This window comes from Prionailurus bengalensis, chromosome C1 (genome assembly GCF_016509475.1).
Source record: "Prionailurus bengalensis isolate Pbe53 chromosome C1, Fcat_Pben_1.1_paternal_pri, whole genome shotgun sequence".
Taxonomy (NCBI): domain Eukaryota; kingdom Metazoa; phylum Chordata; class Mammalia; order Carnivora; family Felidae; genus Prionailurus; species Prionailurus bengalensis.
Window position 1 is genome coordinate 50,569,336 of NC_057345.1, and position 24,436 is coordinate 50,593,771.

The window sequence follows — 24,436 nt, forward strand, 5'->3', positions numbered from 1 at the left end:
GGGGATAATAATATACTTATTTAAAAGTGTTGTTATGAAAATAAATAATATAATCCATGAAAGTGCTTGGCATAAGATCTGACATATAGTAAGTGCCCAAAAAACATCACTTATAAAAATTATTAGGATGATTATAACTTATGACATTATTACTAAATCTAATATTTGTTTCTAATGAATCCTAACTATTCTTTCTATTTCTCCTTCCATTTTTTTTTTGACTTCAGAATGTCTGGTATATTACGTAGTAAAATATAAAATCACTTCCTCAAGGCAAATTTCCTTGAGAAATAATATAGATCATGCTACAGATTTCTTTAAACATCTGGCCTCGCTAATTCCAATGGCAAGGTAACATTAAAATCAGCATTCTTTTCTATCCACTACTGGATTATAAGCTCCTGTTTAGAATCTTCTTTACTATTCCCTTTTCAGCTCCTGACACATGGGGCTGCTCAAAAAATATTTTTTGAGTAAGTAAGTGCTCTTTATTCACACAGGGGAAAAAACAAGTACTACTGCTTTAGTAACCTCCACCATTCTTCTGTCTAACACTTTTCTGACAAAGAAGTTTCCCTGGTGAGTAGGAAGTTCTAAGATAGAAGTGATTGTGAGCAAGGGAAACTCTCCATTCTTGCATTTTACTCTTCCTGGTGGTCTGTTTTAAAGAGGTCACTCTAGGGGCGCCTGGGTGGCGCAGTCGGTTAAGCGTCCGACTTCAGCCAGGTCACGATCTCGCGGTCTGTGAGTTCGAGCCCCGCGTCAGGCTCTGGGCTGATGGCTCAGAGCCTGGAGCCTGTTTCCGATTCTGTGTCTCCCTCTCTCTCTGCCCCTCCCCCGTTCATGCTCTGTCTCTCTCTGTCCCAAAAATAAATAAACGTTAAAAAAAAAAAAAATTTAAGAGGTCACTCTAGGGGTGCCTGGGTGGCTCAGTTGGTTAAGCTCCCGACTTTAGGTCAGGTCATGATCTCGCAGTCCATGAGTTTGAGCCCCCTGTGCTGACAGTTTGGAGCCTGGAGCCTGCTTTGGATTCTATGTCTCCCTCTCTTTCTCTCTACCCCTGCCCCACTCATGCTCTGTCTCTCTCACTCTCAAAAATGAATAAATGTTAAAAAAAATTAAAAAAAAAAAGAGGCCACTCTTAGGAACAAAAGCTGTATGACTGGCTAGTATATCTCATTAGATGTGTCATTTGAAATACTGACTCATTATTTTAATAGCCCCTTTCTTAACTTAGGGTCAGAATTATTTTACCAGCATCACCCTTTTCATTTATTTTGGGAAAGAGCAGTCACTGTTTCATGGTCCCTCTAATTGGATAAGTGACTCTTCCTAACCTTGAAACAACTAAATAGAAAGTATACCCAGTGACCTTAAAAAGCTGTCTCCTTTTCTAATTGGCATGTATAATCTAGAATTTTTTGAACAGTGCTCTGAGTTCCAACACCTTCCTGTAAATGGGCATGCATGTGAGTGGGTAAAAGACAGGGGATGGTGGTGATGGAAACATGCATCCCCTTCATTCCAAATCAGATGAAGAGGGCTTCCATTGGGCCACAAGATGAAAGCCACATGTTGGCAGATACAACCGTGGCCTATAGTCTGACTCCCACTGGGATATCCAGAAGCTGAGCAATGGAATAACTGGCTACTTTGAAGGCAGAATCAGGAGAGGGCTGCTGAGTTGGACGAAGTGCTGTACACCCTTAGTTTGGGAGGACAAAGCGTGAGTATTTCCCCTGGAACATAGCTGGCGATGCTATAGAGAGAGCCGAGTCACAGATCTGTTAAATTTTTTCCAGCTGAACCTTCTGGGTAAGGGGATTCATTCCACCAAGTGTGAGCCCATGGAGTGTGGCTTCTCTTAAGCTAGGGTCTACAGAAAGGAGAACAGTCAAGTCAAAGGAAAATGCACATTGAAGTTGCAGTTGGAGGGCTGGACTCAGAACCTCCACAAGAGCCCTAGAAAGCACTCCACTGCAGAAAGAGACAGCTTTAAACATCTGTCAGCCCAAGAACATGAGGCCAGCCTAGATAGAACCAACTCAGATAAGGTTTTTCCTGACCTTTATGTCCTCCGCTGTCCCTTGCTCACACGCTGTAGGAGTCAGAACTGGAGAGCAAGCTGAGGGGTAGGAGAAGGGAAGGGCAGGAGGAAGAAATATGTGAGGCTTCATAGCCCCATCCCCACCAAAGTCTCCCTTGCTCACTGTAACACAGCCCTTTTGACCTTTCCTCTGTAACTCAAACACTCCAAATTTGCTCACACCCCATGGCCTTTGTGCTTGCTGTTCCTTCTTTCTGAAATATTCTTTCCCTAGATTATCAAATTGTTGGCAGATTATCTTTTCTATAAAAACATGATCTGTTTACATTTAAAACAATATTCTGAATCAGACAACACAAAGAAATTAAAGGCATGCAAATCGTCCAGGAGGAAATCAAACTTTCACTCTTAGCAGATGACATGATACTCTATATGGAAAACCCAGAAGATTCCACCAAAAAACTGCTAGAACTGATCCATTAATTCAGCAAAGTCACAGGATATAAAATCAATGCCCAGAAATTGGTTGCATTTCTATACACCAATAATGAAGCAGCAGAGAGAGAAAAATCAAGGAATCGATCCCGTTTACAATTGCACTAAAAACCATAAAATACCTAGAAATAAAACTAACCAAAGAGGTGAAAAATCTATACAGTGAAACCTATAGAAAACTTATGAAAGAAATTGAAGAAGACATAAAAAAATGGAAAAAAATGCTCCCTGCTCATGGATTGGAAGAATAAATATTGCTAAATGTCTATACTACCCAAAACAATCTACATATTCAATGCAATCCCTATCAAAATAACACTCCTATCTTTTTCACAGAGCTAGAACAAACAATCCTAAAATTTGTACGGAACCATAAAAGACCCCAAATAGCCAAAGCAATCCTAAAAAAGAAAACCAAGCTGGAGATATCACAATTCCAGACTTCAAGATGTATTACAAAGCTGTAATCATCAAGACAGTATGGTACTGGCACAAGAACAGACTCTCAGATCAATGGAACAGAATAGAGAACCCAGAAATGGACCCACAAACATACGGCCAACAAATCTTTGGCAAAGCAGGAAAGAATATCCAATGGAATAAAGACAGTCTCTTCAGCAAATGGTTGGGAAAACTGGACGGTGACATGCAGAAGAATGAATCTGGGCCGCTTTCTTACACCATACACAAAAATAAACTCAAAATGGATGAAAGACCTAAATGTAAGACAGGAAGCCATCAAAATCCTAGAGGAGAAAGCAGGGAAAAACCTTTTTGACCTCGGCTGCATAAGTTCTTACTCAATATGTCTCCAGAGGCAAGGGAAACAAACAAAAAAAAACTATTGGGACCTCATCAATATAAAAAGCTTCTGTACAGCAAAGGAAACAATCAGAAAAACTGAAGGCAACCAACGGAATGGGGGAAGATATTTGCAAATGACATATCAGATAAAGGGTTAGTATCCAAAATCTATAGAGAATGTATCAAACTCAACACCCAAAAAACAAACAATCCAGTGAAGAACTGGGCAAAAGACATGAATAGACACTTCTCCAAAGAAGACATCCAGATGGCTAACATGCACATGAAAAGATGCTCAACATCACTCATCATCAGGGAAAGACAAATCAAAACCACAATGAGATACCACCTCACACCAGTCAGAATGGCTAAAATTAACTCAGGCAACGACAGATGTTGGTGAGGATGCAGAGAAAGAGGAACCCTTTTGCACTGCTGGTGGGGATGGAAACTAGTGCAATCATTCTAGAAAATGGTATGGAGGGGCGCCTGGGTGGCGCAGTCGGTTAAGCGTCCGACTTCAGCCAGGTCACGATCTCGCGGTCCATGAGTTCGAGCCCCGCGTCGGGCTCTGGGCTGATGGCTCGGAGCCTGGAGCCTGCTTCCGATTCTGTGTCTCCCTCTCTCTCTGCCCCTCCCCCGTTCATGCTCTGTCTCTCTCTGTCCCAAAAATAAATAAACGTTGGAAAAAAAAATTAAAAAAAAAAATGGTATGGAGGTTCCTCAAAAAATTAAAAATAGAACTACCCTATGACCCAGCAATTGCACTACTAGGTATTTATCCAAAGGATACAGGTGCACTGTTTTGAAGAGGCAAATGCACACCAATGTTTATAGCAGCACTATTGACAATAGCCAAAGTATGTAAAGAGCCCAAATGTCCATTGACAGATGAATGGATAAAGATGTGATAAACACACACACACACACACACACACACACACACAATGGTGTATTTCTTGGCAATCAAAAAGAATGAAATCTTACCATTTGCAACTATGTGGATGGAACTAGAGGGTATTATGCTAAGCGAAATTAGTCAGTCAGAGAAAGACAAATATCATATGACTTGACTCATATGTGGAATTTAAGATACAAAACAGATGAACATAAGGGAAGAGAAGCAAAAATAATATAATAACAGGGAAGGGAACAAAACATAAGAGACTCTTAAATATAGAGAACAGAGGATTACTGGAGAGGTTGTTGGGGGAGACAGGGATGGGCTAATAGGGCAAGAGGCATTAAGGAAGACACTTGCTGGGATGAGCACTGGGTGTTATATGTAGGGGATGAATCACTGGATTCGACTTTTGAAATCATTATTGCACTACGTGCTAACTAACTTGGATGTAAATTTAAAAATTAATTAATTAATAAATTTTAAAAAAATTATTCTGACTACCTTGTGGAAAAATCACAGTAAAGAGGCAATAAAGAAAACAGAAAGATCGAATGCAGGGCTACTTAACTGGTCTCCATGAGGTATAAGGAAGCCTTGGACCAGACCAACAGAGGTGGAAGTGGTGAGAAATGATTGAATTCAGAATATATTTTGAAGCTGGTGCCCATAGGACTTAATGCATGTAAGAGAAAAAGTCTTCTTCAACTACAAAGTCTCTGACCTGAGCAATTCTTTGGGTGAATGAATTCATTACTGAGTGAATGAATGAATGAGGATTTAATAAGATCAGATAAGATCAGATTTACATTTCAGAAAGCTCCCTCTGGCAGCTTCGTGAAAGATGGATTGAGCACGGGGACTGAAGGCCAGGAGACAAGTTGGAAGCCTACTGAGACAGTGCAGGGGAAAGACGCCAAAGCTCTGAGTTCTTGTGGGAGGTATGGAAATGAAGGGATAGATGTGAGAAATAGTCAAGATATCCAATTATTAAAATGTGGTGATGTGATAATTGTGAGGGATGACAAACAGAATTGCTTCCAGATGCTTGGGCGAGGAGTAGTTCCACCACATTGATGAAGAACATGGAAGAAAGAGGTGTGAAGGAGGGAAAAAGAGAATAGAAGTTGTGATGTTTAATTTTATGTGTCAACTGAAGGGATTCCCAGATAGCTGGTAAAAACGTTGCTTCTGGGTATTTCAGAAGAGATTAGCATTTGAATCTAGAGACAGAGTAAAGATTGCCCTCACCAGTGTGAGTGGGCATCCATCCAATGTGCTGAGGACCTGAATAAAATGTATATGAACAACGTTTGCTGAGGGACAAAAATGTACAGGAAAGGGGACCATGTTCTCTGTTTGAGCTGGGACATCCATCTTCTCCTGCCCTCACACATCAGTGCTCCTTGTTCTGGGGCTTTTGGACTCAAACTGGGACTTGTCTCATTAGCTCCCCTGGTTCTCAGGTCTTTGGATTTGGTCTAAAGCTACACCACCAGCTTTCCTGATTCTCCAGCTTGCAGACAGCAGATCATGAGACTTTTCAACTTCTGTAATTGCATGAGCCAATCCCTTATAAAATGTCTATATCTATCTATCTATCTATCTAGACATAAATATATACATGTATGTTCTGTTTTCTCTGGAGAACTCTAATACAGATGTTGAGTTCATTACTGAATGTTGTGGTAGACATGAAAATATGCCACCCAGATCCTGCTTCAAGGTAGAACTTTTTGCCCAAGCAGCCAGGAGTACTATCAGCAGACAGTCTCCAGATGTCAGTACCTTCAGGGTTTGCCTCAGCTGCCGAAAGCCACCTTACCCAAGGTCATGCCCTACCTAGAGAAACCATGTCCAATATGTGATCCCACAGGGGTCTAAAGGCCTAGCTACTCAGCCCATGATGGGATAATTCTAACAGATCATATACACTCTGGAGCTCCCTGTAGAGTTGACTGAGTCTTAGTCAGGCCTGTACCACAGTTGGACTGCTCTCTCTGCCCGATCCTGCTACCCCACCTGCGTTCCACAGGTGTTGACCACTAATAAATATCCTGCATGTCAATTCTGCCTCGACATCTGCTTTCCAAGCACCCAATCTGTGACAGTTGGCACCAGGAATGGACCAAAACAGCAGGCTATAGGTTCGGATTTGGGAGCTGGATCACTCACTGTCCAGCTGGCAAGAAGAACTTCATCACTAGTGACAGGTGGAGTACAGATGGACCTTGGCAGCAGGTGGTGATCTAGTTGTGAACATACTCCTGTATGGTGAATTGGAAAGGTGTATCAGAGGAGGAGATTGTACTAGTTGGTGTAATACATCAGGCATTTGAGAAGTATAGGGTAATTACTAATTATAAGGAAAATAGGACTGGGTACTTGTTGATAAGTGCCATTAGTAACTTAGAAAAAGATAATGAAGAGTGATATGAGATCAACAGGCATTTGAAAACCAAGTGGGAGGAACACCTGGGTGGCTCCATTGGTTAAGCATCTGACTTCAGCTTAGGTCATGATCTCATGGTTCATGAATTCGAGCCCCACATCAGGCTCTGTGCTGACAGCTCAAAGCCTGGAGCCTGCTGCAGATTCTGTATCTCCCTCCCTTTCCCTCCTTGTGTTCTGTTTCTGTCTCTCTCAAAAGTAAATAAACATTAGAAAACTAATTGAAAACCAAGTGGCAAAGCTGAAGGGACTCTCTGGTAGCTTATATAACAAGTATTCTATCTACTTCAGTGAGAGAGCAGAGAAAGTTGAGGCCCAGACCCAGGACTGAAGTCAAAGTGGCTAAATTCTAGAAAAGGTTAAATGACCAACCAAACCACACCTGTTACATAGGGACAAGGTTATGTTTGGGGGAAAAAAATGAGACCTGACACAGAATTACCTAGTTAAATGTCCCTTCAAGTTTTGAACTCTTAGACTCCTCTGAACTCTCTCAACCTTCAGAAATGTCCCACCCTCTCCAGTAAGAGTGAGAATCCCCCTTTCTTGAAGACAATGCAAAGACCTCAGACCTGAAAGACAGCATGTGTCCTTCACAGTATCTTTGCCCCCCTCCTTCCCACCCCTGCCAGTAGGCTATAACTAGAAGTGGGTCACAATGTAATCCAGCTGGAGATATACTAGGACTAATAAGGGAGGAAAGGGACTATTCCCACTATTCTCCAATGTTATAAGACATAACCAACATGTACCAGCAGGAGCTGGAGAGTAGGTGTGGGCTGGATTCTGAAGGTGCATGATCACAGGGGCTAGAACATGAAATTAGGTAGGGATGGGCTTATTTATTTGGGAGCACTCTGCCAAAATATAGGATTTAACACCTCAGCAAGGACTCTAAGAGATAAATACAAACTCACTTCTTGGATAGCTCCAAAAAGTATTGGAAAAAGCAATGGACCACATTAAGTAAACTAAAAATTTCAGAATTGCTGTGCCAGATGGTTGAGAAAGTGATTAAAAGGTTCACAGATGTAGGCATGCTGGAATGGATATAATAAGTAAGGCCAGAAGACTCACCAAATGATTGTTCTCCATGAGAATGCCAAGATACACCATTTACAAAGACCAGAAAGAATGTTGTGGTGAGAATGTCATAAAGCTGCCAAACTAATGTCTCTAAAACACACATCTGACCTTCTTACCCTCTGTTTAAAAACTCTTCAGTGACTCCCAATTCTTCTGGGCATCACCAAAATGTTCCAGAGAGTTGCACACTAGGCCACGGCTATTAGTAGGAGAGGCCATTTCAGAAATAGACTCACCTAGCAATGGGTATTATAACCCTCCCTCCCCCCCCCCAAAAAAAAAACCAAAACAGTAGAGGTTGGGTGCAGTGCTTAATTACCAGAAGTCAAAAGAACATAATTATCCTAAGGAGACCATGGTTGTGTGGTAGCCAAAAGGGCTTGACCCACAAAGGTTTATTAAGATACCTAATAGAACATGGCATTCCTCAGCTGAAAAGGGTCTTAATCACCTTTTATCTCCTAAGTAATCAAGGATGGACAATAAGAGACTGAAGGCAGTTACCCTAATAAAAAGTTACAATCCCTAATTTCTAGACTTCAATCTGTTTTCAGACTCAGACTCACTAACTCAACAGGAGGCCAGGTCTCCAGGAGGAAGGACCCTGCAACGCCCAAGCAAATATACATGGTAATGATTTCCCTATTCCTTCTCCAAAGGGACATATGGCCATACACTTGGGCAACTATGCACTTAGGAAAAGGAAATATTCAAACATTTCAAGAACTGTTGGACACAGTTGGCATGAATACTAAGAGCTCGGAACAATCATCATGGCCCCTCTCTTAGAGTAGGGAACTACAGGGACCAGGTAATGGGTGGAATCCTGGCCAAGGTCTAGTTTACACTGGATCCATGGACCCACCCAGTGGTCATTTCCCCATCCTTGAATGTTTAACTGGGTTTGATATACTTGGTACAACTCCCATATTGAGTCCTTTACCTGTAGGACAAAAGCTACCATAGTGGGTAAAGTCAAGTAGAGGTCTCTGAAAATGCCCTACCTCCAGCTCCACCAGAAGAGTAAATCAGAAACAGTACCATATCCCGGAAGGATGGCACAAATTAGTTGAGTAATCTATCGTTAACACCTGGGAAACATCTGGTCTCTGCAGAGGCTCAACTGGAGAATTAAGTGAAGATATGGGGGGGCCTCTGTGAAGAGACTACCGAGACAACTGAGGAGTAATAGAGCGGTAGGAAGAGAACCAGGAAAGAGCAGTACCACAGAAAGCAAGGGATTAAAGCATTAGTACTAGCAGAGTACAATAGTGAGGTCTGAAGGTGTCCATCATCCATTTGGTAAGTGCTGTATAACTAATGGCCTTAGAAATGGCAATTCTAGCCAAATAATTCACTCATTCCTTTAAAAAATATTCATTGCGTATGTTATCTACTGCTGATAGATGAATAAAATAGTTATGATCTCTTCACCCATGAAAATGCATAGTCTCGTGGACAGTAAAGAAAGCCAGGTTGTGTGGAATAAATAATAGGAAAGGAAATGAAGTCAGCTAGTATATATTACTTAAGATTTGGAGATAATAGAAAAGAAGTATAAAAAACATGTGTACAATTAGAGCCAAAAGCCCATACCAAGCCCTATAGTCACATACTCATAAAGCCCAAAAAGTACCTCCTGATTAGTTGTTAGTTGGTTTTACACGAGAGGGGCAAGCTTGCCCTCAGCAGATGTGCCTGGAACAAGCATAATGATCTGAGAAGTCAATGCTCAGAGCTGAAATCTGAAGGATTAAGTGTTAACTAGGAGAGCGAGGGCAGGGAAGGGGAGGGAAGGAAGGAAGGGGAGGGGAGAAGAGTATGCTCAGACCTCTAGGAAGGGTAAGGCTGGCTGGTGCTGATACTTGTAAGAGGGAATAGCACAGCTGGTTTGGGGAGTGCCAGATGAAGCTGGGGGCTGGGAGCCACAGCCACACCTTGTTGCTGTTGTGCTGTAGCGACACTCACACTAGAAATAGAAAGTCCCTTCTTCTTCCTTCCATCTCCCAGTCCCCCTCCAGTTCTTCTCGTTGGCAGTCTAATAGGGAGGCTAATAGGCAGGCTAATAGGGAGCCAACTGGAAAGAGTTTCTGAGACTACAGTATGCAGACCCTGAGCCCAGCGTCACAGAACACAACACAGAAGAGTTGTTTTGGAACTGACAGACAAGAAGTAAATAAACACCACAGCCATATCAGAGGAAATGGATGGCTGGAGGGGCTTATTCCAGGCTTACACAAAAAGACTGGTTTACAGTGGCTGGAGGGCCAAGAAGTATAAGTTCTTGTACCACACAGGGAGCCAGCAGGTGGGAGGTATGACCTAGCATTCCTTCTCCTCTTTGTTGGCTGGTATTGGCAGTTACAGAGATGCCACAGAGCCTGACAAGAGTGAGAAACAGCACTGGCAAGGGTGCCAAGCACATCTGGCAGGTGCCCCTTGGGGTCCCAGAACCTGCATTCTGTATGCAGAGGAGTTCAGGCAGACCTCCACAGTCTCTTCTTCATTGTTAAGATTTTCCTGGGCAGAAAAGCATTAGCAGGGCTTTCTAGGACAGTCAGACCATATGAATGAAATTGAGAGGAGAATAAATTGCAAAGCATGTTTGGAAGATAGAGCATCTCCTCCCTTTTTTTCCCCCTTTCCTTTACAAGATGGGAAGGAGATTAAAAAAAATGTTTTAAAATCAATTGCTTTCTTATGTGGCAGAGGCAGCTAATTGAAAAATACAATGGGAAAATATCCCATTGTTAGTATCAGTAGAAACAAATACCTAGAAATAACATTGACGGAAATGTGTGTCATTTACCCATAGATGAAAACTTTAAAAATTTAAATGTTTATTTACTATGGGGGGGGTGGGGACAGAGGATCTGAAACAGGCTCTGTGCTGACAGCAGTGAAACTGATGTGAGGCTCGGTGTGGGGCTCAAACTCACAAACTGGGAGATCATGGCTGAGCCAAAGTCAGACACTCAACCAACTGAGCCACCCAAGTGCTCCAAAAACTTTAAAAATTTAAAGTACTAAAAATAGCACTGGAATAAGTGGAGAGACATAGTCTATTGGAAGCTTAAATATCGTTAAAATATAAATTATTCTTCAACTTATCTGAGTGTTTAATAAAGTTACACACACACACACACAAGCTTTATCAGCACAGTTTTTAACCCGACATATGCTTAAATATCCTGAAAATTAATCATTCTCATGCAATTTGGTGATAATCATTCTCATATAATTTAATGAGAAATAAGTGGATAAAATTATTCTCGAAGCAATTTGGCTAGGTAATTCAAAGATTGTTTTAAATAAATTTCATATTAAAAAATAACTCTACAATTTAATTGGAATATTTAAAAAATAAAATATTTTTAAGGAGTAAAAGAAAATAGATAAATGTCCACAATATTTTGATACAGAATTTTACTTTTATTTTTTATTTATTTATTTTTTAATATTTTATTTTTTTAATTTTTTAATTAAAGAAAATTTTTTTAAGTTGAAAGAGAGAGAGCACAAGCAGGGGAGGGGCAGAGAGAGAGGGAGAGAGAGAATCTTAAGCAGGCTCCACCCTTAGCATGGAGCCTGACATGGGGTTCAATCCCACAACCCTAGGATCATGACCTGAGGCAAAGGCAAGAGTCAGACGTTCAACCAACTGAGCCACCCAGGTACCCCTTAAGATTTTATTTTTAAGTAATCTCCACACCCAACATGGGGCTCGAACTCACAACCCTAAGATTGAGAGCCACATGCTCTACCGACTGAGCCAGCCAGGCACACCCAGAATTTTACTTTTAAGAATTTATCTGAAGAAATAACCAGAAATGCTGATAAAATTTGCCTACGAGGATATTTATAAGATATTTATCAGTTACAAAAACTAGAAACACCCTAAATATCTACTACAAGAGAATGGTAAGTAAACTACATACTCAATTGATAGGTATTTATACAGGCAATTAAAAAGCATATTTTTCATAAGTACTCAAAGATTGGGAGAAAGTTTAGGATAAATGCTAAGTGAGAAGAACAGAATTCAACATTTTATATAATGAGATTCATGTGTGCGTATGTGTGCACATATGTGTGTGTGTATATATATACACACACATATGCTTCTACGTACATAGCGAAAATTGGAAAGAAATTCGCCTAAAAGTTATAAAATAGTTAATCGTGAGCAATGAAATTATAAGTAATTTTTATTTTACTCTTTATATTTATGAGTTTCAATTTTTACCATGAAAAGTTTATTTAATCAGGAAGAGAAAAATCATTTCAAAAAGAAGGAAAGATTCATTTGATTTTTTCTAATTTTCCTTTCAAAAATTCAGTAAGTCTTTAAGTGCCAGTATGTGCCAGGCCCTTTGTCACAGTGCCATTTGAAGGTCAGACCACCTTGATCAGAGCTGCGTATCTACATGAGGGAGTGACATGAAATGGGGCTGGAAAGATGGGTCTGATCAAGTTGTTCGTGGCATTGTAGGTCACACAAGAGAGCTCAGATCTATCTTGTATACTCTGAAGTGTCAAAGGTGATCATTATGAAGAGAAACTATAAATGTAGCAACTGCTTGCTTGAGAAAACTAAAGATAGCTTCTGATTCCATTCTGTGGAATGGAATGATTAAGCACCACTCTACTTTTTCTATCACCAGGCTGCTATCCCTAAATTATGAAGACTAAATCAATAAAGCATAGTATTAAAATTCTCTCCTGTACAAGGTCCATACATATAAGAACAAGCTGTATCAGAGCTGTGTCAGATATAACAAAGGTCACAGGAACTTGTGACAGTAGGAAGGTAAATGTGGTTAAAAGTAATTAGCGACAGACTCTTCACTGGGGCGGGCATAAAGGATCCTGAGAAGTCACCTTGTCCCTGTTTCTCCTCCTGACAAGCATGTTCTCTGCAATCTCTCTGGTGAGTCCATTTACCTTCTGGGGACACGTCAGGTTTGCATCATAAAGATGAATTTCCCAATCAAAATTCAGGATCTACCAAAAACCTCCTCATTCTTTATATTGGTGATTTACAACACCACCTACCAAGTTACCAAAGCTAGAAAACACATAGTCTTCTCAGGCTTCTTGCTTTCTCTCACTGACAACATGCAATCGGTTGTCAAGTCCTGTCAATAATGTCTCCTAAGGGGCACCTGGGTGGCTCAGTCAGTTGGGCATCCAACTTCAGCTCAGGTCATGATCTCACAGTTTGTGAATTCAAGCCCCACATTGGGCTCAGTGCTGTCAGTGCAGAGCCCACTTGGGATCCTCTGTCCCCCTCTCTCTCTGCCCCTCCCCCACTTGCACTCTTTCAAAAATAAATAAACATTTAAAAAATAAATAATGTCTCCTAAATTGCATTACTTAAATTACATCTTCACTATTTCTCCCTCCGATTACTACATGAGTTCTCTCCCTCTAGTCCATGTGCCTTCCAATCGATTCTTCATCTGTTGCCATAAAGCACAAGCTTGATCAAATAACTGTCCAATTTTAATGACTTTAGATGCTTTTTGAGTCACATAGATTCCCTCATAGTCTAGCCTTGTATACTTCCTTAGCCTTCTCTCCTGAAAATCCCCCAAAACGAGCTGCAGTGGAGCTTTCCCAAAACAGAAATCCTCAAATGGGCTTTATGCTCTCTCCTCTCTCTGTTTTTGTTTGTGCTATTTCTAATACTAAAAATATATTCTGCACCCCCCTTCACTGACATCCCCTATTTATTTGTCCATCAAGATTCAACCAAGGACTCATCAAGATAAAAAGCTTCTGTACAGCAAAGGAAACAATCAGAAAACTAAAAGACAATCAACAGAATGGGAGAAGATATTTGCAAACAACATATCAGATAAAGGTTAGTATCCAAAATCTATAAAGAACTTAGCAAACTCAACACCCAAAAAACAAATAATCCAGTGAAGAAATGGGCAAAACACATGAATAGACACTTCTCCAAAGAAGACATCCAGATGGCCAACCAACACATTAAAAAATGCTCCACATCACTCATCATCAGGGAAAGACAAATCCAAACCACAATGAGATACCACCTCACACCTGTCAGAATGGCTCATATTAACAACTCAGGCAACAACAGGTGTTGGTGAGGATGTGGAGAAAGAGGATCTCTTTTGCATTGTTGGTAGGAATGCAAACTGGTGCAGCCACTCTGGAAAACAGTATGGAGGTTCCTCAAAAAATTAAAAATAGAATTACCCTACGACCCAGGGATAGCACTACTAGGTGTTTATCCAAGGGATATAGGTATGCTGTTTTGAAGGGGCACATGCACCCCCATGTTTATAGCAGCACTATCAACAATAGCCAAAGTATGAAAAGAACCCAAATATCCATCGACGGATGAATGGATAAAGAAGATGTGGTGTGTGTGCGTGTGTGTGTGTGTGTGTATATATATGTAATACATATATAATGGAATATTACTCAGCAATCAAAAAGAATTAAATCTTGCCATTTGCAACTATGTGGATGGAACTAGAGGATATTATGCTAAGTGAAATTAGTCAGAGAAAGACAAATATCATATGACTTGACTCATATGTGGAATTTAAGATACAAAACAGATGAACATAAGGGAAGGGAAGCAAAAATAATATAAAAATAGGGAGGGGGACAAAACATAAGAGACTCTTAAACATGGAGAACAAACAGAGGGTTACTGGAGGGATTGTGGGAGGGGGGATGGGCTGAATGGGTAGGGGACATTAGGGAATCTACTCCTGAAATCATTGTTGCACTATATGCTACCTAATTTGGATGTAAACTAAAAAAAAAAAAAAGGTATGGTCCATAAAAAAAAAAAAAGATTCAACCAAGGAACCATCACTGATGTTCCAAATCTGAGTTATAGGTCCCAACTCTATGTTCACATAGTGCTCTGTGCTTATCTGCACTGTATTAGCTTTCATCTGACTATTATATATCCATCTCCCTCACCATACTCAGAGTTTCTTGAGGAAGGAGCTGTTTTTTGCTGTGGGCATCTGTTCTATTTATCTGCTGGGGACCATTCCTTCCATTGTGGAAGTGCCATCCCTTCATTCCATGTGATTCCATCATAGTGCTCTGTCTACCTGCTTACGGTAGGTTCGGGCCTATAAAGCCAGGCCTGGCAAATTCTGGTACCATATCCTCTCAACAACAATGGCTGATGTAAGCATGGGCATATGACTGAATAGTCTTTTCCGTGATATGTCTATATAGATCTTGGAAAGACAAGGTCCCTCTTTCACTTTTGGATTGAATGCTATCATGATAGAGGTCTTAGACCACCACCACTCACCTTTCCCATCTCATGGACAGAGCATGTCCATGAAGTTAAGCTAGCCCTAGAGAAAGATGCACAGTTAGAATATGGAAATGAAGGGGCGCCTGGATGGCTCAGTCAGTTAGGCATCCAACTGTGGCTCAGATCACGATCTCACGGATCATGAGTTCAAGCTTCACATCGGGCTCTGTGCTAGTATCTCAAAGCCTGGAGCCTGCTTTGGATTCTGTGTCTCCTTCTCTCTCTGCCCCTCCTCCACTCACTCTGTCTCTCTCTCTCTCTCAAAAATAAATAAACATTAAAAAAAAAAAGAATATGGAAATGGAGCCTAAATAATTTAGCCCCTGGATCAGTATATGAGAAACAAGTACATCTGCCTTTCCCTGTTGTATAAGCCAATAAATTCCCTTTTGTGCATAAGGTATTTGAGTTATATTCTGCTACTTGCAACCAAGAATTCTGACTAATATATATCTTTGGACTTTGTGTCCCCTCAGAATCACAATAACTGGAATATAGGACCCAACAAAACATGTTACAGGGACGCCTGAGTGGCTCAGTTGGTTAAGTGTCCAGCTCTTGATCTTGGTTCAGGTCATGATCTCATGGTTTATGGGACTGAGCCCCTCATTGGTCTGTGCACTGACAGTGCAGAGCCTACTTGGGATTCTCTCTTTCTCTCTTGCTCCTCCCCTGCTCACATGTGCTCATTCTCTCTTTCTCTCAAAATAAACATTAAAAAAAATGTTACATAGATGAACAAGTAACTTGGCAAAAGGTTTGGTAGTTATCTCTGTATAAAGGGAATTCTCTCTACCCCCAAACCTGTTTAGTGTCTGCTGTTCATCAACACTGTACCCATTTCTCACATCTTGATGCAGAGGTTACACTACCTGTGTCTACATGCAGTTTCTCCTTAAACAATATTTGCCTAGTTATCAAGTGCCTAGAATGTTCATTAATGTGTAAACACTTGTAAAGATTCCAGTTTGTACTCTTGGTTTCCTAGTTTAAAGTACTAAATGAACCTAAAGTTAAGAATGCTCTTATCAGAAAAGCCATCATGCCTGGTCCAATTCACTGAACAAAGAGATTTAGGAACTCTCCATCTGACATTGAACTTTGTAAAAGGAGCCTTGACTTAAGTGTGCTTGAGCCTTGTGACTGTGGGGGTCGAGTCTGAGGAGTGGTTTTCCCTCTCACAGGTATTGATTGGGTGAGTCCTCAAGTGCATAGCCACCGAGGGCTCTGTGTTGAATGGAAGAAAGTAGAGCTTCTAAACCATTAGTAGATTAATTCTCTTCCTTGGTTTTTGGAGAATAAAAGGCAAGTTTTTTTCTTCTTTTAATAAGCACATTTTATTTGATTTTTGAAATATTTCCTCCATACTGTATAAGGTAAATGTCTTATTCAAATGTATTTCTCCCTTTTCAAACACAGCAAATCTAATCCTCTTTCAACATACACGTGAAAGTCATAGCATTTTATATACTAAAAACAATTCAAGGTTCTTTGCATCAGAAACAATCCTGCTTGAATCCACTTAAGTCATATAAATATTTAGCAAGGTCAGCAAGGATGCTTCTGAAATTCTTCCTTTCAATTATTTCTTAAGGTCAATAATCTAAAATCACAGTAAGTGTGATATATTTTTACAGCAAAAGATAAACGCATAAAGAAAAATAAAAGGAAAAATTAAAACTGCCTTATTCATGGGCTCTTGAGGTGCGAGGAAAATCTGAAGGTATCTAATAGTTTCTGCCTGAGAATTGAGTGTAATGGAAGAGGCAAAACTAGCAGAGAATGAGGAGGATGATCAAAGAACAAAGCGGTACGAGTTCTTGCACACAGTGATTCTTAAGCTTTGACTGAATTCTTGTATTTACAAAGAAAAGCCAGGGGTTGTGGGTATTTGGAATAGGGTGGAGAGACTTTGATTGCCTTGCATAGATATTGGGAAGAATTTGAGGAAGCCCTTTTGTTCTTGAGAGGAAGAGGACACAGAGGAGAGAAGGGAATAGAGAAGGGAAATAATGGGCAAGCAGCTGGAAGACTAGGAGAACTTTCAAGAACAGGTGTATCTAAGTTTTCTTTTAATCTAACCATACTGCTGAATCTCCCATTTGTCTAACCAAACCTCAGCTTGCCAAATATACAGAGGCCTTTGGTCTGATTAAAAAAAAAAAAGACACACAGGTATATGTGTTATATACACACACATATATGTATTATGTATAAACACATGTACACGCATATATATGTGCATGTGAAGGGGAGGAAGTGTGTTTGAGTTCTTTTGGGGTCAATGCCAAAGTGAAGAAGAGAAATGGCCAACCACAAAAAGGCAGACTGGAAAATAAGAATTGACTAGAAATACAAGACTGGATTCAAAGAAGACTATGAGAAATTAAGAAATTAAGTTCCCTGAGAATCTACGCAAATGCTAGAGAGGGCATTAGATCTCCCTACAGGGTGTGGAACATGGTTCAGGTGAATCCTAAGAAGATGTTAAGAGGCAAGAGTGCCCCAGATAACACTCAAATTATACAAACATTTACATGATATGATTATCCCCAAACCCCAAGGTCTAAACACTCAACTAACTAGGGAATGGGTCATATTGATGACTCAAAATGAATTTATTCTATAAATAACATAATAGGAATTGATGGAAACAACTCAAGACGATTTGAAGAACCAGAAAACAGAGAAGCATAAAAATGTGGAATGGTAGCCTCTCAAATCATGATAGAAACAAGAATGAATCTATCAGGGCAACTGTGAAAATTAATAAATAACTAGACAAGCTTGGGCAGAAAAGGTTCAAACTGAAAAAAAATCTATATATTCTGTATGGCAATAAAAATAAATTAATACCATGTTATCATTTCACTGCATGTAGGCATATCATTTGTAAATACAGCTAGAAGCTGTAATTATAGAATACATCTCACATGGTTTTTAATATTTCATTAGTCTCCCCACTGGAAATCAACCACCTAGAAAAGAAATGCTTTCTCAATAGGTTAATATTAATTACTTAACAACCCTGACATCGATATTTATGGAATACTTATGAAACAGGCGTTCATGAAGTGGAAGCATGTTCATCCGTCTACTGGGAGGCTTACAGCATTTTTCAAAGTGTCAAATTCACTTTGTACTTTGCCTCTTTATGTTGTGAAAATTTGAAATTACTGTTGGTTTGAAGGCTCTTCAAAAGGCTCTTTTTTTAGCCCTAGCTGTGAAAAAAAAAAATCAGGACAGATTAATCTGGTATTCTTTAAGTATGTCATTTCTTAATCTTGCAAAAGAGAGATGATAACTCGGCGAGGAAAAGAAACCCTATGGAGTAGTAGAAGCTAGGGAGGTAATAACATCAATGTATGACACAAAAGTAAAAGTTAAAGGCATCAACCAGCCTTACGAGGAAACAGAGGAAGAAGGTGAGTAACTGATATGATTTAAAAAATATTACAAAAAATGCCTCACCAATAGAATAACTTAGTTGGAACCATGGAAGTGTGGTACCTGAGACTTTAGCCCCTGTGCCTGGCAATCATTCATTTGTTTGATCATTCTTTCATCAGTGTATATTGAATCCCCACTCCGCCCTACCTTGGCCTGCATGCTGGGGCACAGCGACAAACAAAGACCAGTCCCTGTCCTTAGGAGCTCAGAGTCCAGTTGGAGAGACATACAAGTAAGAAACAATTGTAGTTTTCTGTGCTAAGTGGCCACAAAGATAAATGAGAATAGGAATTCTAGGTAAGGAGTGATAACTTTGTGTGTCTTGAGTATTAAATGCACAATTCAAAATATCTTTTCCCTTAGTACCTGACAGTTCTTTTCTAACTCATCATCATGTGAGAGCTTATGGGTAATAATGCAAACCGGTTTCAGTTCTGGCTCTACCTGCTACTGGCCCTCAGACCGCTAGCAAGTCCTGTGAGGCCTGGCAGCTTTGGTGGCCTCCTCTGTGAAATCAGAGCATTTGTCCTGATGATCTATATGCTATTTGCTGACATTGACAGTCTGAGAAGCTTCATTTAAAATGCAAATGTTATCCTCAAAGAGTGATGCATGAAACTGATGGGGCTTTATTGTGCATTAGTTAATTAAATTTACTAACCAGTCACCTTGCAGAGCCCCGAGAAAAAGGCACACAGGTAGGATTCATCTTAAAAATGGGAGGAAGGGCCCCACATTTGGGTGGGTAAGGAAATAGGATCCCTTGGCAAATAGAAGTGTAGTTCAAGGCATTAGGCCTGTGGTGGATGTATCAGGGAGAAAGGAGAATTGCAGACAAAAATTTTAACATATAGGAAAGTGTTTTTTCAACTTTGTTTTCATAATAAAGCATTAGAACATGCATGTGTGTTGAAAGACTGTAGCAGCTCCACACTGTCTATACAGGAAGGTCTTGGGGTAACTGCTGGTGGAAAAAGGTTGCGTGGGAACTGTCTTCAGGGCACATTTGCATAACATTTGGACAAACCACTCTTAATTGGATTCTAGGTTTATTTAGGATGATGGATGTGTAGGGAAAGTGGGATGGGGCGGTGGTGGGGAGAATATATGGGACAGTTTAGAGCCAAGTGACCTCTTGACCCAAGGCTGACCAAAGAAGAGGAAGAGGGAAATTGGGGATCCTCTCACTCTCCTTTGGAAATTTCCCTCCAAATCACCACCCCTCTCAATCAATCCGCTCAACTTTCACCTCTCCACTGGCCACTGGAAAGACCCAATCACTGCACCTCAAGAGAACAGACTCGTCTGTTTTCCACCTGTGCTTACACACAAAAGCCCCCCTGCCCAGGTGTTTTAAACTAACAGCCCTAACAAAAGGCAAATGTGAAGGCAGGTCTCATTCTGCCCTCACCACCTGCTTTTGTTCTTTTTGCATAACCAGGTTCTTATCACATTGATTTCTAAGGGTAGACAGTTTTACTGGGGATATAACCTAACTGTTGCATTATTTTTCTGAACCAAAGCAAGCTTGTTTCAGGGCCTTGCAAAAAGCCACATCAACCATGGATAGAATTAAGTTCTAGAGATCTGGCTGGCTGGCAGAAATGGAGGCTTGAGTGCAGGCTTGAGCAGAGCGGGGTAGAGTCCCCACCAATCCATTGCTCCAGTGTTGGTTGGTTTCACACATTCACAAGAGTGAAGAATGCTGCTTCACAGTGTTTCCATTTAACCTGATACAGGTTGGATTCAATCTGTCCTATGTAAATATCTAATAACCAGCAATTTAAAGTATTTGAAAGATGAAATGTCCCCCAAAAGTTCTTCATTTGAAAAAAAACTAAAACTGCATGCACATCTAGTCATCTCTTTATACACAAACTACTCTTGTATGACTGATGTAGATATGAGTTTGCCTGTGATCATGCTCCCTGATTTCTCACATCTGGCAGAGTAAAGCTCCATAGAGTAAAACTGATCCTTGCATCTCTGGTCTGAGGCCAACCTTGATGCTTGTAACCTTGATTCCTATCTTCCCACCTCCTACAGACCTTGTATGATCAATTGTCCCTCGGGTCCCTATTCTAAGTCCTCAACCAACCTCTTCTCTACTCTTTGCTCCCCCTCAATCCATAACAATGCTTAAATCTTTTATATCTAAATAGAAACTGTTGGGGCACCTGAGTGGCTCAGTCAGTTGGGAGTTTGACTTTGGCTCAGGTCATGATCTCATCGCTGGTGGGTTCGAGCCCCATGTTGGGCTCTGTGCTGATGGCTCAGAGCCTGGAGCCTGCTTCAGATTCTGTGTCTCCCTCTCTCTCTCTGCCCCTCCTCCACTCATGCTTTTTCTCTCTCTCTCTCTTTCAAAACTAAATAAACATTAAAAAAAAGAGAGATTAGAGATTGTTTGATGGCAGTTACAGAAACTTTCCAATCCTCTATATTTGCCTAGAGTGTAGCATTTTTAAAAATGTACGTTGGCTCCTTTCATAAGCTCTCCAGGGCTTTAGAAGTGTTCAGCTTGCCCCGTAGTCTTTGCCTCGTTCCTACCATACAAATCCATCAAAGACTTGCCTTCAATAGGCACTTAAGTCCTCCAAAAAATGTGATAATTTAAGTAACTCTATTTGCAACTGTGCCATGGACTGTCAGTTCCCATTTTTCAGTGGGAACTCAGTCATGTCTGCCTTCAAATCCAACCGAATCAGATAACCACTTCCAAATCCTTGTTGAAAGTCTGTTGTCTATAAACACTTCTGGTTTCACAAACTATATATTAGGGCTGGAGGTAGATGATGGAAAATATCCCAGGTATTTTAAACATTAAAGGCTTTTGTATAAGAAATTGGATGCTTTAAGAAACAGCTAGAAATGTTAGAGTAGCATCAATCAGGAGATCACCTGATTGATCATTGGTACTATTAAGTTCAATGTTCATGATAGATGCCACTCAGAGATCAGGTTGTTGGGGTTAGGAAGCCACTTCCTCTGTCACCATCGAAACTCTCTTGACACCCATAGAGGTGTTAACCAGGCACTGGATCTGCTTATCACTGCCCCTGACTGCTTTTTGACACTTCTGTTTTTATGAGCTTGCTTGTTAGCAGTAGGAAGATAGTCTGTTCCATATTTGCCATCCAAAGCTTTTGTGAGTGTCTTAATTGGCAGAACCTAAATTGCATATAGAATGCTAGCTGCAAAAGAGTCTGGGAGATGCCATTTTTAACTTTCTAGGCTCTTCAAGGTAAGAATGGATGCTATCCAGTTTATTGAAAAACAAAACTTTTTTTTTTTGGCTTATGTAAGTCAGTTTCTGTTGCTTCATACAAAATGGGAGATAAACTACAGTGAGGTGAAGAGTTCATGGAAATGAGGCTATATGAAAAGAAAAATAGTATACTCTTTTTAAAAAGTTTGTATATGAAGAGGAGAAAGATGCGATAGTAATTAGTAGAAGAATTCAGAGGAAAGGGACAGTTTCTATTTAATTTTTTTAATATTTATTTATTTTTGAAGGAGAGAGAGAGACAGTGTGAGAGGGGAGGGGCAGAAGGAAAAAGAGACACAAAATCTGAAGCAGGCTCCAGGCTCTGGACTGTCAGCACAGAGCCCAATGCAGGGCTCGAACTCACTGACTGCAAGATCATGACCTGAGCCAAAGTTGGACACTTAACCAACTGAGCCACCCAGGCACCCCAACAATCTCTAATCTCTTAAAGCCAACATGAAGGACATGTCCAAAAGTAAGCTGATCATGTGACTATTGAATCACAAATGAAATTGAATTTGTGGCCTCTCCCACTCTTTTATGGTCAAGACAGATTTTGATTAGGAAAGAATGGAACCCTGAGAACTGAGATGAGAACATTTGGATAAACTCCGATGAATATGGGGGCACCTGGGTGGCTCAGCTGGTTGGGCATCTGACTTTGGCTCAGGTCATGATCTCACGGTTCATGAGTTTGAGCCCTGCTTTGGGTTCTGTGCTGACAGCTCAGAGTCTAGAGCCTGCTTCAGATTCTGTGTCTCCCTCTCTCTCTGCCCCTCCCCTACTTGCACTCTGTCTCTCAAAAATGAATAAATGTTTAAAAACTTTTTTTTAATTCAGATGAATATGAGTCTCTGGAGCCCTCAGTATACACTGAGCCTTACTTGGTAGAAGAGGCATTCCTTCCTTCCCACATGATAACGCTAGTTCTGTCTTCTTTGGACAGCCTGTGCTGTGCTTAACAGAGGTATCTACCTTCAAGGAAATGCCAGTAAATCCCATGTTTCACCATAGCCAGGGCCATGTTCCACCATTTTCATTGTCTCTTGCCTTATTAAAAAAAGTCAAATACCATTATGCCTCAAGGAGACAAGTAGAGAGTTTACCATTTAATATTATGATTTCCTACTTATATCTATAGAAACCTGGGAAATACGTGTGATAATGGATTCAGACAGGGGAAGGACTAGATCAATGAGAAGTAATTATCAACATGGATGCATTTACTAGAGATTTTTAATTCAGTAATCTAATTCAAGAGAATGCATCTGTTTGTTCAGCTGATCAATTTAAATCTGGTTTCAACAGAGACCTACCCCAAGTGAGATTGAAATGTCACAATTCCTTGACATAATGTAGAGGAGGGGGAAATAAAAGACTTAGGGGAGATAACAGTGTTGAAATGAAATTACTATTTAGGACCTGTTCATTCACCATTTAACTATGTCTGCCAAGAGGGCCCAAAGAATGCTCCCTTAACTAAAACACAGAGAAATAGATCTTGTTAAAGTACCAATATCCTTTAAAACACTATAGTGGCTGCCCTATGTAGGAGATGCTGCTATTGAAATAGGTTTCCTGAGGGAGGAGCCAAGGTGGAGGAAGAGGATGGAAGGTTTTTTGCATCTCACATCCATGAAATAGGTTTCCTGAGATCAGTGGTGATGATGTGATTCTGGAGTGGCAGAGGTCAAGTGGTAGTACTAACTGGTTACTATATAAGCAGCAGGGATACGGCTGCAATCAGAATGGTCTGACCTTCAAGAATGAGAGTATTTATGACAGGATACCTGGGATTGAAGCAAATGGACAATGAAAAAGTCAAGAAAAATAATTTGGGAAATTCTAGCCCTGATTTGAGTTGCCTCAACAAAAAGTCAGATTACCTTACCCAATTCCCAGAGATGGATCCAGTTCACAGATGAGCTTATTGAATATAGAAGCAAGGTAACCCTGAGCAAGGACCCTGTGACATTGTCTGAAGCATCAACTGCAAATTTCTCCTTTGTCCCCTTAAATAAACCAAAGCCAATTGCCAGAGTAACTGTGAACTGGGAAAAGGGAAATACCCAGACTTTGGGGTATAAATGGACACCAGTTCTTAGCATTAATCTTTAGGGACACAAAAGGCAGCTGTGATCCACTAGTAAGAGTAAGGACTTAGGAGGGTCAAGTGATACATGCAGTTTTGGCTGGAATCCATTTTGCAATGGGCCAAGAATGTCCATGAACCCATTCTGTGGTTATTTTCCCATTCCAGAAGACAAAGTTGTAATAACATTTCAGCAAGTAGTAGATTATCCACATTTATTCTCTTGTCATGAAGGGAAGGGACAAATGAAGTGAGGCAAATAGTGAATCAAAAACAATATCATATCCGTGGGGGAATTACACACTAATATCACCATCAAAGACCTGAGGGTCTCACCTGTAGCTCACTACACTCTGGATTTCTTGAACTGCAACTCCTCTGCTATTCCTGAAAAAACTCAATTCTGGTAATTCAGGGAGAAAAAAAAAAAACTTGAAAGAGGAAGATGGTGCTGGCAGGGGCAGCATAGTTTGGAATCTTGTTGAATCCCCACATAAAAATATACAGGGGGGCCCTGAGTGGCT